We start from the raw sequence: 18,173 nt of genomic DNA on the forward strand, positions 1-18,173 counted from the left end.
CCCGCATATCTCTCCTTACAGTATAATGGCCCGAAGAAATACTCCATATTACATAATGGTCCCCACATTAAAAATACTCAGCTATCCCCTGTGCTCCAGACTCGACAGCGAGTACTCTGAAGCTCGTCACTGCTCAGCACAGCTGGAGCGGAATAGTAAAGTTATTGCACTTGCTACGCTGACACATCAGATGCAGAAGGAGAATTATGGCTGAGATCCCTCATTCATTATTACCTTCAACTGTATCGGTCCAGGATGCTGAACAGTTGGAGTGATGCTGGGAAGGGGGTGAGGTGGTGCGAACAACCAGATGTAATCGCCCTGCCAGACAGATTTGGCCCACAGGCCAGACATTGACATGTGGTTCAAACCATACTGGGCTTCATGTAAATATAAAAAAATTGGTAGACAACTTCTCTAACATGACATTTAGATCAGAAATGAATGCCATAAAAAGAAAAAATGTTTCCAACCTCACAAAAAAATAGCATGTATCCCAAAAATACAACATCTCCAGACAAAACATTGCTTAAATAATGCAAAAATAAAACTGCTAGTGCATTTAATGAAGGAAATCACTTTGCCATAATGCAGTTACTTACAGTGATGCCTGCTTCTATCACTACACACCGCCGTACTGACTGAGGGCAGCTCTGGTGATATAGGAGGCAGAGATATCAGCATCTTTTGGCGGCTCAGGTGCCCCATGAGCTTGTAGTAAAATCCTCCATCTAGAACATTCCATGTGATTCTTCCTTCTGTCTGTGACTTTTACATTATTACTTTCACAGCTTTGACATCCAGGAAAATAACTGAAGAATATCAAAGGTGAAGCCATAATGGAGAAAGGAGAAAGTGATGTGCGGGATGATGAGTGCTGCAAAGAGGACGTTCCTACAGGTAACTGCCCCAGTGAGGAGTCGCCACCAAATAAAACAGAAGACTCAATATCTCCTCATTCACCGGACCGAACAGTTGAAGTTTTATGTTATGTGTTTTTTTTATATCCAAGAAGTATCATTTCTCCTTGCGGAGACTGACATGCTAAGCATGCCGAGATTAGGAGACTTAAAGCTGCAATGCTCCTCCTGGAAATATGCAAATTGTCTCTTCAGAGAGGAAGAGGACTAGAACTCTAAGGGTATGTGCACACGTATTCTTGAGGTTTGCGGATTTGTGAAAAACTGAGGTAAAAGGCATAGCTTTTTACCTGCGGATTTCCTGCGGAATTACCACAGATTTTCGGTGGTTTTTGTGCGGATTCCACTGCGGTTTTCTATTATGGAGCAGGTGTAAAACCGCTGTGGATTCCGCACAAAGAATTGACATGCTGCGGAATGTAAACCGCTGCGTTTCCGCACGTTTTCTTCCTGCAGCATGTGCTCTGCAGATTGCGTTTCCCATAGGTTTACATTGTACTGTAAAAGCATGGGCAACTGCTGCGGACCCGCAGTTGCGGAAACGCTGCAGATCCGCAGCAAAGTGCGCAGCGTGTGCACATAGCTTTATGCCACGTTTTGGAAGTAGCAATCCTAAAAGTCAATGTCGACCCTTTAACGAGCCTTGTCACATGACTTCAGTACCCTGAAACACAGTATCTGCAAATTGAGATTCTGGTTTGGCTATTATCCTAAGTCATGTGACAAGGCTCGTTAAAGGGTCGACATTGACTGTTAGGATTGCTATTTCCAATAGGTGGCACTAGAGTTCTAGTTCTCTTCCTCTCTGAAGAGACAATTTGTGTGTGGTTTTTTTTTTACCACAGATTTCCCCATTCGGCTAAAATACAGATCACATAGGGTTGACATTATGATATTGCAACATGTAATAAGACTGGTTGTGTATCTATAATATGCATTTAAGAATAGACTGCGATGATAGATCATTAAAGACGCATGACAGACCACAATGGCAAAGTATCTACTTTAGTGTTTTACATCATATCCATCATGGTTCTGGTTCCAGGATTAATATATAACCTAAGTAACCTATTTAATATATGGAACTAGCTGGAGATTAGAAAAAAAAACAGTTTTAAGGTAATTGTCTCATAGTCACAGCCACAGGAGTATATTATAAGAAAAAGTAGAGAATTGCCTGGGCTTATCCATCTTTATATTCCTCCATGGCCATGACTTCCTAATACACGACCATACGGCTCCTCTGTTCTGCATGTAGCGGTCAGCGATTGTGTGAGACGGACACCACCTAGTAGTACTGACACCTGAGCATTTCTCTAAGCACAAGTGACACAATATGAGCAAGTCCTGCACTCTGTCACATGGAAGATGGAGTGCCAGTGGTCGATGTGAAGTGTTCAGTGAAGAATAGACATAATTACCACAGCAGTCATTAGAGGATGCAATATGGAAACCAATTATGCTTTATTATTCTAAAACAGTCCAGACCACAGACAGACATGTAATTATAGATGTTAGTATAGACATTACTTGTACCTGAGTCTGCTGACCGCACTGTCCTTGAAATCCACCATAGCCATGACGGTTCGGCCAAACATTCATCTATTATCTATGGGGAGAGAGAACAAAGCTGCTCCCACATCATGAATCCGTCCTTGTTACAGGTCAATATCTGCCTGTGTAAGTCAAAAAGAGAACCTGTCAGCTACAAAAATGCTATTTACGTTGACATATATTGGTAACCTGTATTTAAATAGTATTTAAAGCATGTTAGGCTGTTTTACTGGGAGAGCGGCTACCAGGTGAAATTGAAATATGTTCCTTGCAACCACTCGCTTACAGTCCTTGAGGTTGTGCACGAAGCTCTTAACACAGAGAGGTGACTGCTATAGCCCTCTAGGTTTCCTGCAGAATAAAATCCAGCGGCTGCAAGGAGAATATAATTTCATCAATGAGCAGTGATTGATGGTATAGGAAGGTGATTGGGGCTTATTAGCATTCATTTTGATGAAGGAATGATGATTTGTTTCCTTATTTCTTGGCTTTTTTTTATTGCAGAACATCCTCAATTTACACAAAGGGGATAATGTGCTGTCAACAACGATCGTTTTTATTTTCATATAAAATATGTGACCAATGACAAATGTTTTATTATTTGATGTTTCCTCTGGCCAACGATTGGGAATGAACATTAGCACAATTGATTCTTTGTGAAATCACCACATCATGTAAATTACACCGTTAGTCAGTTAATAATAGCACTTTGCTACACACTTTTCAATTTCTATGGTTTTTTTTTATTTTTACTTTTTATATTTAGATAAATATAAGTATTAAGGTTATTTGACTCAAAAATCACATCAGTTATATTCTTGACAGATGGTCGTACCAGCAGCTCCAAAATCCAAAAAAGTATTGCAGAAGACCCATATGAAGAACATGCTAACATGTCAGACATGGATCCTTTTAAAGTACACTGTCCTAATTCATCACAGACTGTTAAACAAAATAAAAGTCACAGAAGAAGTGTGGAAAATAAAAAAGCTCCCACGAGGAAGAAGCTATTTTCATGCTCAGAATGTGGGAAATATTTCATCCTAAAATCAAATCTTGTTACACATGAGAAAATTCACACAGGAGAGAAGCCATTTTCATGTTCAGAATGTGGAAAATGTTTTACAAGGAAAACAACTCTTGTTTCACATGAGAGAGTTCACACAGGAGAGAAGCCATTTTCATGTTCGGAATGTGGGAAATGTTTTTCACAGAAATCATCTCTTGTTACACATGAGAGAGTTCACACAGGAGAGAAGCCATTTTCATGTTCGGAATGTGGGAAATGTTTTGCAAAGAAATCACAACTTGTTACACACGAGAGAGTTCACACAGGAGAGAAGCCATTTTCATGTTCGGAATGTGGGAAATGTTTTGCTCTAAAATTATATCTTGTTACACATGAGAGAGTTCACACAGGAGAGAAGCCATTTTCATGTTCAGAATGTGGAAAATGTTTTAAAAATAAATCTGCTCTTGTTTCACACGAGAGAGTTCACACAGGAGAGAAGCCATTTTCATGTTTGGAATGTGGGAAATGTTTTTCAGAGAAATCAAAACTTGTTATACATGAGAGAGTTCACACAGGAGAGAAGCCATTTTTATGTTCGGAATGTGGAAAATGTTTTTCAGATAAATCAACTCTTGTTAGACATGTGAGAATTCACACAGGAGAGAAGCCATTTTCATGTTCAGAATGTGGGAAATGTTTTTCAGATAAATCAAATCTTGTTACACATGAGGGAATTCACACAGGAGAGAAGCCATTTTATGTACTGAATGTGGGATATTTTTTTATTTAAGGTCTCAACTTGTTAGACATGAGGTAACTCACATTGGGGAAGAAGGTATTGTAATCCATTAGTGACCAAACCTAGTTTTTGAAATTTGACATGTCACTTTTTGCAGTAATAACAATGGAATGTCTCATATCCCAGTAATTCTGAAAATATTTTTTCCCTTATATGTTGTGCTTTATTTTGACGTTAAATGTAATAAATAAAAATATGCAATGTTCCAGCTTTGAATGTTGTGATGCAGCGATAGCACCATACGCAGTGAAACGGCAGTGACCCAAGCAAGTTCAGACAAAACATTCCTTTAATGTGTTACTTCACACAGTCCATTAGAAACACATAATACATGGCTTATTCACCCAGACCATTGGAAATACACAGTACACGGCTTCTTCACACAGTCCATTAGAAATACATAGTATACGACTCTAGTTTGCAGTCCCTAATCAGGCCGGACTTCCCTTTGTCCAGTTTCCGTGGGCAACCACACGCCGGTACCAAGACTCTTTACTCACGCCGTGCACTGCACGCTTGATCGTCCGGATTGCAGCCGGGAAAACATAAGACAGCCAGAGACACAGGGTGTCAGTCTCTTTTTTTTTTTTTTTTTTTTTTTTTTTTTTTTTAGTCTTTTCGCCACGACATAACCCACTGAGAGGGGATCCGCCCTTGGAACAGGAAAACCTGCAGAGAGATAGAAAGGGGCAGCCCCCCTCGCTCCTCGGTTTCCTGTTCCTAGAAGGGAACCTGTGGAGAGAAAAGGATGCCTGGGCTGGATTGCCCCCTGTGAAGTTTTGTTAAGAGCGGCAGGGGTTTCGGTGCCAGAGGCAGCGTCGGGGGATATTCTGTTTCAATAAATATACAAATAACACTGGCGCTCACCACTAGTACCCACTAGATGAGTGGGGACAAGCTGTGGAATCTCCCAGCTGCTGGTATCCCCAAAGAATGTGCCACTTCTATAAAAATCAGTACATATAACAACTGATACCGCGCTTGGGTGATAAAAAAGGACCAATCCTAGCTACCAGAAATGCAACCCAACCACATGAATATGTACGGCAATAGGTGATACGCTGCACGTTATATACAATCCAATTACCAACTGCTGTGAGCCGTCACCCTGCTTACTCCTTAGACCATGTACCGTACATCCAGGTGTATGTTCATTACACTAAAATAACCATAAACGTATGTGGTGCCCGTACCTAATACATTAATTACACTTACGTGCTGGAATAAACTTGGTACTGACAGTTCTTATCATATGGAAGTGTGGTCTGCAGGGAAAAGATGTATTATGCTGAAATCCCGCCAACCTGCTCGTGGTGGGTACCGGAGGTGGTGTGCGTGTCTCGCCGGTGGGATCGGCAGGTGCGAGGTTGAAATGCCCTGCGGGTAGTAGCAGACAGGTGGGCGCACGTTGGCTGGTGCCGCCTTGATCAGTGCGAGGTGTAGCTGCTCAGTGCAGAGCCAGGAGACGTCCCGGCCGGAGGCGTCCCTGGTTACACTGAAGGAAAAAATGGCCGCCGCTGACAGGCAGCGTGTGACGTCACAGGCCTACGGAGCCTTGCTTGGACAAAAAAACGATTCTGTTTCAGTTCCCCACTCGTCTGATATTCGTGAGGCCAGAAACCGGGTATGGACGTCCTGGCTCACGCAAGAAGGTATGGTGCTGCCGGAGGATATTTCCAAGGGGCACAGTCCTCCCCTTGACCGGAAAAGCCACCGGGAGACGCAGCGCAATGGCTGCCCTAACTGAGCAGGTCTGTGGGAGCCGCATGACATCTGGTCACGGCTCCTGGTCCAGCTGATCAGGGTGCTGCCGCAAGCGTGTTTTGGCAGAGCCCAGCGGTGATTGGGACGCGGCCGAGAGCAGATCGGTGTGTGCATGCCCAGTCAGCAACGTTCCCCAGAAGTAGTTGGCAATACTTCCGAGGGTATCAGGGAGATGCATGGCGGGCGCGTGCAAGGAGGCAAGGAAAAAAAAAATGAGTCACTTATGGGAAGCTGCATAAAAACTCCGGCCTGTCAGTGTGCTGGTGCGCAGCAATGTCATCCCCAAGTGACCCTGTTTTGCGCCCACTGGAGGAGCTAATGGTGCCTACACGCATCAGTAGCAGAAAGAGTGGTCGTGGACACTCTAAGCAGAGTAGTTCAACGTACAAAGCTGGAAAGGACAAGAAGTCCTGTGCCTTCGTCTCCGAAGCTGCTATCTTGTTGACAAGCTTCATTCCGTGAGTGTTATTGATCACACCTATCATGCTGATGCCCCCCTTTCTGTGTATCTTTAGGCTAAAAAGAATGAAAAATCCAAACATAAGGAATGCGCACTATGCTCCCAGTCCCTTCCTGACACTTATCTTAAGAGGTTATGTCAAATTTGTATTGGGAATACCCTACAAGAGAAGGGTTCAGTAAGAACGGAGGACATCCATTTAATGATCAGAGAAGAACTACAGTCCCTGGGGGGTTCTAGTAGTATCGTGCGGAGAAAGATCCAGCAGAAAGTTCACTTCTCCCAGGGCCGAGTCCCCTTCGGACACCGTGGAGCTTAATTCAGATACGTCCCGAGAGTCCTTATCCTCTGAGGAGGCGCACACGTTTTCTGATTGACAGTATTAACAATTTGGTCAAGTCGGTACGAGACACGATGGGGTTGTTAGAGGCTAAGGAATCCCAAACATCTCAGGAGATTGTTTGCAGGTCTCTTAAGCGGAAAGGCCGAGCATTTCCAGTTAACCCAGCGATAAAAGAGCTGGTAAAAAAGGAATGGGAAAAACAAGGGCAAAGAGGTTTCATGCGCGCAACTTCTAAGCGGCAATATCCATTCGATGATGAAGATGTGGCCTCTTGGGCTAAAGCCCCCCAGTTTGAAGTGGCAGTTGCCTCTACCTCTCGTCAGTCCTCCCTGCCGGTGGAGGATGCTGGAATATTAACTGATCCCATGGATCGTAAGTCAGATGCCGTTCTTAAAAGATCCTGGGAGTCTTGCATAGGAGCATTCAAACCAGCAATATCGGCCACATGTACTTGGAGGTCTATGCTGGTATGGTTAGACCAGCTAGAGCAGAATATTAAGAACAGTATGTCCAGAGATAAATTACGTTCTTCCATTCCCTTAATTAGAGGCGCGGCAGCCTTCTTATCAGACGCTTCAGTTGACTCCGCCTGGCGGCCAGGACGACGGGCCTAACCAATGCAGCCCGCAGGGCTTTGTGGTTGAAGGGATGGAAAGGTGACGCTCAAACCAGATCCAAGCTCTGCGCTATACTCTGTCAGGGTGAGTACCTGTATGGGGCAGTATTGGATGACATCCTGACCAAAGCAGGAGAAAGAAAAAAAGGGTTTCCTAATCCATACGTTCCCTCCTACAGGAGGGCATTCAGGAAGCCGTCGTTTAGCAGGAAAAGAGATTATAAGGACCGCTGGAATAATAGAGAGTTCAAGCAGAAGGGTAACCTGTTTAACAGACGCCCCTTCAAGTCTGGAGATAAGTCCAGATAACTCCACCCTACCGGTGGGAGGCAGACTAGTCCATTTCTGCCATCAATGGAGAGCGATCACGGCTAACTCCTGGGCCATTAGCATCATATCATCTGGTTTAAGATTAGAATTTGTTTGGAAACCTCTGAACTCATTTCTATTGACTTCTCTAAAGTCCCAGGCTCAGCAGGAGGCATTAGAGTTGGAAATTAGAGACCTGTTATCCAAACAAGTACTAGTGGAGGTTCCGGCCGTCCAAAGGGGGAAGGTTTTTACTCCCCCTTATTTCTGGTCTCTCATCCAGATGGTTCTTTTAGAACCATAATTTAAAAAAGCTAAATTTCTTTTTAAGGTCTCGAACCTTAAAAATGGAATCGATTCGATCAGCCATAAAACTTTTATTTCTCAGATGCTACATGGCTGTCCTGGATCTCAAAGATGCGTACTACCATCTCCCAATACACCTCTCGCACCAACGTTTCCTCCAAGTAGCAGTCACATTAAAGGCCCAGATCTGTTATCTACAGTTCACAGCAATGCCCTTCGGGTTGTCTATGGCACTCTGCGTCTTCAACAAACTGATGCTGGAGGTGATGTCACATTTACGAGTAAAGGACACTTTGGTAGTCCCGTACCTGGATGATCTCCTGATAGTGGGAAATTCTACCCTCCAATGTGAACAGAGGTTAGCTAATGTAATCTCCTCTTTACAGGCTTTAGGTTGGCTGATCAACTGGAAAAAATTCAGACTACGCCCTGTAACCTATCAGATGTTCCTGGGCCTTCATCTGGACTCAGTAAGTCAAAAATGTTTACTGCCAGAAACCAAGAGGTTAACTATAATTAATAAAGTAGGTCTAGCAATTGACAGCCATAGAATGTCCTTAACAGAAGGTATGTCTTTGCTGGGCTTCTTGACCTCGTGTATCCCTGCAGTTCAATGGGCCCAGCTTCATACTATAAAGTTTTCTTGTAAGAAAGTCATCTGACAAGAGGAGCAAAGACTCCAGGGACAATTAGAGGGCATAATATCCCTACCGTCAGAAGCAGTCAGTTCCCTAACTTGGTGGCGGGATCCAAACAATCTCACAGGAGGAGTCCCTTGGATTGTGATCCCCTCAAATATAGTTACTACGAACGCTAGCCCCTTTGGGTGGGGGGCACATTTAGGGGAAAATATTCAGGGACGATGGTCTAGGGCAGAAGCTGAAGACTCATCAAATGTGAGGGAGCTAAAGGCTATATATCACGCCATATCTAACTTTCTAACGCAGCTACAAGGATCTCATACGAGAATTCAGTCGGACAACACCACCTCAGTAGCATACCTAAACCACCAAGGAGGTGCGCGATCAGAGACTCTCATGTCTATCGCAGACGAGATTCTAAAACTGGCCAAAAAACATCTCCTGTCCCTGTCAGCCCTGCATGTCAGAGGGATAGACAACTTCAGAGCAGATTTTCTCAGCCGCCATACTCTGCATCAAGGGGAATGGGTGCTCAGCCTTCGGATCTTCACGATGATAATGGTCATGTGAGGCATGCCACAGGTAGACTCATTCGCCACAAGGGACAACAGGCAGGTCGAAAGATGCGCTTCACTATACAAGACAGACAATCCAGATATACTCGATGCCTTGCAAACCCCATGGACATATTGCCAGGCTTATGCTTTTCCACCAATGATACTATTACCAATTGACATCAGATAAGGGAGGAAGGAGCGAGAGTCTTCTTAATAGCCCAGTTTTGGCCCAAGAGGCCGTGGTTCTCATGGCTGAGAGCCATGTCAATCTCCGACCCATGGATTCTCCCTTGGGACCCAGACCTGCTCTCACAAGGACCCTTTTTTCATCCTCAGATCAAAGGCTTACGCCTCATGGCATGGAATTTGAGAGGCAGCTACTGAAACGTAGAGGATTCTCTGATAATTTAATTGATACCCTCTTAAAAAGCAGGGAAGAGGCCACAACTAAAATCTACGCCAGGGTCTAAAAAAAAAATTTAAATTTCCATTCAGCAGGCTTTTCCAGTGGGGTTGCTATCTCTGCTATCTTAGAGTTCCTGAAGAAAGGACGTGAGTTAAGACTGTCAGTTAATACTCTAAAAGTTCAAGTGTCAGCTCTGGGAGCTTTGTATATAGTTATGACGTCGCGGGCAATAGATGGGTAGCTCGATTTATTTCAGCATGTCAGCGTACAGACCCTGTGCACATACCACAGGTACCACCTTGGGACCTGAACTTAGTCTTAGATGCCTTAACAGAGGCCCTGTTCGAGCCCTTCCTTTCGGCCTCAATGAAGTGTGTCTCATTAAAGACTGTTTTATTAATAGCTTTGGTATCAGCTAGGAGAGTGAGCGATCTCCAGGCCCTGTCAATTGATCCTCCCATCTTGTCCGACTGAATAGTGTTAAAAACAGACCCATCCTATCTCCCTAAAATGGCTACTAAATTCCATAGATCCCAAGAAATCTACCTTCCCACTTTTTATGATAACTCCACATCACCAGAAGAAAGATTTCATGCCCTGAATGTAAAAAGGGCCGTCCTGGCCTATTTAGATAGAACTAAACCCTGGAGACAGAGCAGGGCTCTCTTTGAATCGATCCAGGGTCACAAAGGGCACGCTGTCTCGATGGATCAGAGACGCGATAGCACTGGCATATGCGGCAAAAGAAAGGAATCCACCACAAGACGTGGGGGCGCATTACGCAAGGGCCATAACCTCCTTCCTGGGCCGAAAAAGCGACTGTCCCGAACAACCTTATATGTAAGGCTGCAACCTGGTCTTCGCCTTCTACCTTTTATAGGCATTATAGGCTAGACTTATCTTCCTCAACTGATTTAGTCTATGTCGAAAAGAAAAAAACGGATTACTTACCGGTAATGCTCTTTTATAGAGCCCACAACAGCACCCACTCACTTACCTCCCTTAATTATAGTTGCACATGGTGCATTCCGGTGGTGAGGGGTTATTTGTATATAGTTGACTGTATATAGCTTAAGTGTGAATATGTAGATATACTGTAAAGGATTACAGGACAGATTAACTAAAGCCCAGTGGCGGTTCCTCTCATTCTCTGTAACCCAACTGAGGAGCGTGGGGGGCCGCCCCTTTTTATCTCCTGTTCCTAGGGGCGGATCCCCTTTATCGGTGGCTGCTGTCGTGGGCAATATAAAAGAGCATTACCGGTAAGTAATCCATTTTTTTTTTTAAACTCTTTATTGAAGGATTCCACAAAATAAGATAACAAACATATGATATCATAGCATAATGTCAAAATAATCCATATATCAACATTCACATTGACATAGATATGACAAAATACCTTCAAAAATACAGTGTACAAATAAAACATAGCCTTCAGTATAATATATTTTACCGGGCATTGCACTTCCTAATCAACAGAGTTTTTAGAAATGTTTTAAAGCGCGTAGCAGATTAGGTTATAATAGACACATGTTATTAATCTAATCCTACATAGATCATCACATTCATAATTCATAATAGATATACACATCAGGGACCATGTAGCAAGATTGAAGAGACCATAGCACCAGGAGCCATATGCGTCAATGGCGAGTCACACCACCTTTCCCAAATCTTCTGAAATTTCTGGGGACATCCTCTGTTTCTGTATAGTATATGTTTTCATAAGGAATTAAGTAATTCACAAGTTTCTTCCACTGATAAATTGAAGATTTCCCCCCCATCCACCTCAATACTATCGCTTTGCTAGCCATAAATAGAGCTTTCAGAAGAAATATTCTATCATGGCGGACCCACATCTCCTCATCCACGACCCCCAGAATTTAAAATTCCGGTCCACATTCGATCGGTATCCCCATTATCTGCTCCAATGTAGCTACAACCTCACTCCAATATCTCCAAATAATACTACAGTTCCAAATAAGGTGCCAGAAATCAGCCCCGGATTCTCCACATCTGTGACATTCATCAGTCGCCCCTCTATCAAATTTATACAATCTACTTGGGGTCAGATGGGATTGGTGAAGAATATATGAGTCGCCCACCAGGGCAATGGGGATACTCGGTACCGGGTCCGATCACAAAGGGGTGGTCACGGTGGCACTGACCCTGTCCGTGGCCCTGGGCATTCAAGTAAAAGGGGAAAGGCCTTTAAAGGGTTTAATAAAGTGTATTCGTGACGCCACCTGTGGTTCTCGGTCAGAGGGGACTGACGCTGCTTAAAGGGGTCCTCTGGGGTGATGTTAAGGCCCCGTCTCACACAGCGACGCTGCAGCGATACAGACAATGATGCTGATCGCTGCAGCGTCGCTGTTTTGTCGCTGTGTGGTCGCTGGGGAGCTGTCACACAGACAGCTCTCTCCAGCGACCAACGATCAGGGGAACGACTTCGGCATCGTTGAAACTGTCTTCAACGATGCCGAAGTCCCCCTGCAGCACCCGGGTAACCAGGGTAAACATCGGGTTACTAAGCGCAGGGCCGCGCTTAGTAACCCGATGTTTACCCTGGTTACCAAAAAAAACAAACAGTACATACTCACCATCTGTTGCCCGTCAGGTCCCTTGCCGTCTGCTTCCTGCTCTGACAGTGCCGGCCGTACAGTGAGAGCAGAGCGCAGCGGTGACGTCACTGCTGCGCTCTCACTTCTCACTGTACGGCCGGCAGACAGTCAGAGCAGGAAGCAGACGGCAAGGGACGTGACGGACATCAGATGGTGAGTATGTACTGTTTTTTTTTTTTTACATTTACGCTGGTAACCAGGGTAAACATCGGGTTACTAAGCGCGGCCCTGCACTTAGTAACCTGATGTTTACCCTGGTTACCAGTGAAGACATCGCTGGATCGGTGTCACACACACCGATTCAGCGATGTCAGCGGGACCTCAACGACCAAAAAAAGGTCCAGGCCATTCCGACACGACCAGCGATCTCACAGCAGGGGCCTGATCGCTGGTACGTGTCACACATAGCGAGATCGCTACTGAGGTCGCTGTTGCGTCACAAAACTTGTGACTCAGCAGCGATCTCGCTAGCGATCTCGCTATGTGAGACGGGGCCTTTACTGCAGCATAGATGGTAACACTTACCACAGGAGAAGCGGGGTCCCCAGGGCTCCCAGTGTAGTGGGCAAGGATGGTGGCTTGCCAGTAAATAAACGGAACACACAGATAATACAAATATAAGTCAGGGACCGCATATCCACCTTGGTTTTGGGCCTTTGCAGGGATCCAATACTTAATTTAGGTCTTGATGGACCCCATATAAATGCTGCCATCATAATATGCATTTTTCTAAAAAAATCTTTTAGGGACCCTTAATGATGTGTGTTCCAGCATATAAAAGCATTTAGGAAGAATTATCATTTGAATTAATCCAATTCTTCCCGCAACAGATAAGGGAAGTCGGGACCATATCCCAAACTTATTCCTCATCAGATTTTCCAAAGGGTATATATTATCTTTATGGTCTCTAATCAGATTTTGATTAATTACGATGCCTAAATATTTACATTTTTGTACTACCTTTAAACCACATAGCACGGGTTTAGTTATGTTATCTATTAATGGCATGATCACAGACTTACTCCAATTAATTTTAATCCCTTTCTGACATTAGACGTACTATCCCATCGAGGTGGTATGAGCCTCTATGACCACCGATGGGATAGTACGTCTAATGCGATCAGCCGCGCTCACTGGGGCATCGCAGCCGGGTGTCAGCTGACTATCACAGCTGACATCCGGCACTATGTGCCAGGAGTGGTCACGGACCGCTTCTGGCACATTAACCCCCGGAGCACTGCAATCAAACATGATCGCTGCGTTCCGGTGGCATAGGGAAGCATCGCGCAGGGAGGGGGCTCCCAGCGTGTTTCCCTGAGACCCTCGGAGCAACGCGATGTGATCGCGTTGCTCCAAGCGTCTCCTCCGTCCTACTTCCTGCAGGCCTCATCTCCAAGATGGTCGCGGGGTCCTTCCGATTCCGGCAGTGAGGTGGCTTGCAAGCGCCTGCTGAGAGCAGGTGCCGGCAAGCCTCCTGCAGTGCCTGTCAGATCGCTGATCTGACACAGTGCATTGCAAAGTGTCAGATCAGCGATCTGACACTTTACCATGATGTCTAACCCTGGGACAAAGTAAAAAAAAAAATATTTACATGTGTAAACAAAAAATAATCCTAAATAAATTTTAAAAAAATATTGTTTCATTAAATACATTTCTTTATGTAAATTTTTAAAAAAACAATAAAAGTACACATATTTAGTATTGCCGCGTCCGTAAGGACCCAACCTATAAAACTGTCCCACTAGTTAACCCCTTCAGTGAACACCGTAAAGAAAAACATCTAGGCAAATCACAACGCTTTATCATATCGTTGAACAAAAACTGGAATAACACGGGATCAAAAAGACGGATATAAATAAATATTGTACCGCCAAAAACATCATCTTGTCCCACAAAAAACGAGCCGCCACACAGCGTCATCAGCGAAAAAATAAAAAAGTTATAGCCCTCAGAATACAGCGATGCAAAAATAATTAGTTTTTCTATAAAATAGTTTTTATTGTATAATAGCGCCAAAACATAAAAAAAGATACAAATGAGCTATCGCTGTAATCGTAATGACCCGAAGAATAAAACTGGTTTATCAATTTTACCAAATGCGGAACGGTATAAACACTTCCCCCAAAAGAAATTCATGAATTGCTGGTTTTTGTTCAGCCGGCCTAACAGAAATCGGAATAAAAAGCCATCAAAAAATGTCATGTGTCCGAAAATGATACCAATAAAAACGTCAACTCGTCCCGCAAAAAACAAGACCTCACATGACTCTGTGGACCAAAATATGGAAAAATTATAGCTCTCAGAATGTGGTAACGCAAAAAATATTTTTTGCAATAAAAAGCGTCTTTTAGTGTGTGACAGCTGCCAAACATAAAAACCCGCTATAAATAGTAAATCAAACCCCCCATTATCACCGCCTTAGTTATGGAAAAATAATAAAATAAAATAATGTATTTATTTCCATTTTTCCATTAGGGTTAGGGTTGAGGCTAAAGTTAGGGTTAGGGTTGTGTTATGACCCGGTGGTAACGGAGCAGCACTGATATGACCTGGTGGGAACAGAGCAGCGCTGATATGACCTGGTGGGTACGGAACAGCACTGATATGACCTGGTGGGTAAAATAGATCATGGACAAGCTCTGAGGAGGTGGTAGCTTTACTGACCGCAATCCCTAATCCTAACAAACACTAGAAATAGCCGTGGGACGTTCCTGTCACTCCCTAGACGCCTCTTCACAGCCTAAGAACTAACTACCCCTGAAGATGGAAATAGAAAACTACCTCACCTCAGAGAAATTCCCAAAAGGAAAGATAGCCCCCCACATATATTGACTGTGAGTGAAGAGGGAAATGACAAACGCAGGGATGAAAACAGATTTTAGCAAAGGAGGCCAACTCTGACTAGATAGACAGAAATAGGAAAGGGCACTGTGCGGTCAGTATATAAAAATCCACGCAGAGATTACAAAAATAACCTCCACACCGACTCACGGTGTGGAGGGGCAATTCTGCTTCCCCAGAGCTTGTATCAACACAAGGCAATACCGCACGGATCACAAGAAAAAAGAGATTATATACCAAGCGTAGGGATTTCAAAATACGGCTTTATTCAAAGAAATGCCAAATGATTTACATAATCAGGAAGAAATCATTTTTTAAAAAAAATTAATTAAATTAATAAAAAATATACATAAAAACAAACACATCCGCGCAGTACAGGATTGTAGGGCTGTGTGTATTAACCAGCAATATGACCCACCATACCAGGATTTTTTGTATGTAGGCTGTACAGTATATACTCAGGTGCAAACAAAGGAGAGGATGGAGATATAAAATTCTTTGTATAAAAAATTATTATTTAAAAGATATTTATATAAAAACTTTTGAAAGTGCACACGCTGCTCACATAAAAATATATAGTGCAAAAAAATAAATTAATAATAAATATATGTGCTGCACAAAAATATTTGTATAAAAATATGGAGAAGGGGTTATTAAAACCCTATAATGAAAATCACACAACCACAATTAGACCATAGTAAAAGTGCACTTAAACAAAGTGACACAGTGCAGAGTGAATTAAGTGGTGTGCACGCTTGTAAACAGCTGCCAAAGTTAAACGGTGATACCATCCACCCAATAAAGCATACCTCAGTACGCAACAGCACAGCCGTGATGAAATGTTTACCTATGCCAGGGGGGTCTCCTGTACCAGCGCGTGCCCGACGCGCGTTTCGGAATTATCCTTCGTCAGAGCTTCCAGCTAGCCTGAATATTTCATAATGACAAGCTGGACAAAAAGAGACATAACTTTAAACTGAACAGTAAGTACAAGAACTAGCAAGAACTTATGCTGACATGGACAGGCCATCAGGGAAATCCAAGGAGAGGACTGAGTCTAATCTAGAAAAACATTGACAGCTGGCATGAATTACAGACCAGAGCCCTGTTAAATAGCAAGGCCAAGGGAGCCAATTAGTGAAGTCAGCTGCCAGGCCAAACTCCAGGAGCAGCAGTTCCACTCGAAACCACCAGAGGGAGCCCAAGGGCAGAACTCCCAAAAGTACCATTCATAACCACAGGAGGGAGCCCAAGAACGGAATTCACAACAGGGTTGGGGATAAAGTTAGGGTTGGAGCTAGAGTTGGGGTTAGGATTGTGTTTACGGTTGGGTTAGGGGTATGGTTAGGGTTGGGATTAGGATTAGGGGTGTGTTCGGGTTAGGGGTGTGGTTAGGGTTGGGATTGGGGTTACGTGATGTGGTTAGGGTTGGGATTAGGGCTAGGGGTGTGGTTAGTGTTGGGATTAGGGTTAGGGGTGTGTTGGGGTTAGGGTTTGAGTTAGAATTGGGAGGTTTCCACTGTTTAGGCACACCAGGGGTTCTGCAAACGCAACATGATGTCCGATCTCAATCTATACAATTCTGCGTTGAAAAAGTAAAACAGTGCTCCTTCCATTCGGAGCTCTGCTGTGCGCCCAAACAGTGGTTTACCCCCACATATGGGGTATTACCGTACTCAGGACAAATTAGACAACAACTTTCGGGGTCCCATTTCCCTTGGGAAAATACGAAACTGGAGGCTAAAAATCATTTTTGTGGAAAAAGAAAAGATTTTTTATTTTCATGGCTCTGCATTTTAAACTTTAGTGAAACACTTGTCTGGTGAGCACTTTGAACCCCCATCTAGATAAGTTCCTTGGGGGGTCTAGTTTCCAAAATGGGGTCACTTGTGGGGGATTTCTACTATTTAGGTACATCAGGGGCTCTGCAAACGCAATGTGACGCCCGCAGACCATTCCATCAAAGTCTGCATTCCAAAGCGCCACTTCTTCCCTTCAGAGCTCTGCCATGCGCCCAAACAGTAGTTTTCTCCCACATATGGGGTATTAGCGTACTCAGGACAAATTGCACAACAGCTTTTGGGGTCCAATTTCTCCTATTACCCTTGGGAAAATTCAAAATTTTGGGCTAAAAGATCATTTTTGTGGAAAAAAAAAAGGATGTTTTAATTTTCACGGCTCTACATTATAAACTTCTGTGAAGCACTTGGGGATTCAAAGTGCTCACCACACATCTAGATAAGTTCCTTAGGGGGTCTACTTTCCAAAATGGGGTCACTTTTGGGGGGTTTCCACTGTTTAGGTACATTAGGGGCTCTCCAAACGAGACATGGCGTCCCATCTCAATTCCAGCCAATTTTGCATTGAAAAGTCAAATGGCGTTCCTTCCCTTCTAAGCTCTGCCATTTGCCCAAACAGTGGTTTACCCCCACATATGGGGTATCAGCATACTCAGGACAAATTGTACAACAACCTTTGGGGTCCAAATTCTCCTGTTTCCCTTGGGAAATAAAAAATTGGGGGCGAAAAATCATTTTTGTGAAAAAGAATAAGATTTTAAAACTTTTTGAATGTGGTTTTGAGCACCTTGAGGGGTGCAGTTTTTAGAATGGTGTCACACTTGGGTATTTTCTATCATATAGACCCCTCAAAGTGACTTCAAATGTGATGTGGTCCCTAAAAAAAAAATGTTGTGAAAATGAGAAATTGCTGGTCAACTTTTAACCCTTATGACTCCCTAACAAAAAAAATGTTGGTTCCAAAATTGTGCAGATGTAAAGTAGACATGTGGGAAATGTTACTTATTAAGTATTTTGTGTGACATATCTCTGATTTAAGGGCATGAAAATTCAAAGTTGGAAAATTGCGAAAGTTTCATAATTTTTGCAAGATTTCTGTTTTTTTCACAAATAAGCTCAAGTAATGTCTAGGAAATGTTACCACTAACATGAAGTACAATATGTCACGAGAAAACAATGTCAGAATCACCAGGATCTGTTGAAAACAGGGCCGGACTGGCCATCG

The 18,173-nt window shown here is 43.6% G+C and overlaps 1 pseudogene across 1 annotated transcript in view; it reads left to right on the top strand.

Moving 5' to 3' along the window:
- Window positions 1-18,173, top strand: part of LOC143786233 (uncharacterized) — a 91,075-nt pseudogene that overhangs the window by 35,694 nt on the left and 37,208 nt on the right. The window contains exon 3 of the transcript XR_013218249.1: window positions 3,259-4,181. The product of XR_013218249.1 is annotated as an uncharacterized LOC143786233 (transcript). The remainder of the gene's footprint in view (window positions 1-3,258; window positions 4,182-18,173) is intronic.

This window comes from Ranitomeya variabilis, chromosome 7, assembly GCF_051348905.1.
Source record: "Ranitomeya variabilis isolate aRanVar5 chromosome 7, aRanVar5.hap1, whole genome shotgun sequence".
Lineage (NCBI taxonomy): Eukaryota > Metazoa > Chordata > Amphibia > Anura > Dendrobatidae > Ranitomeya > Ranitomeya variabilis.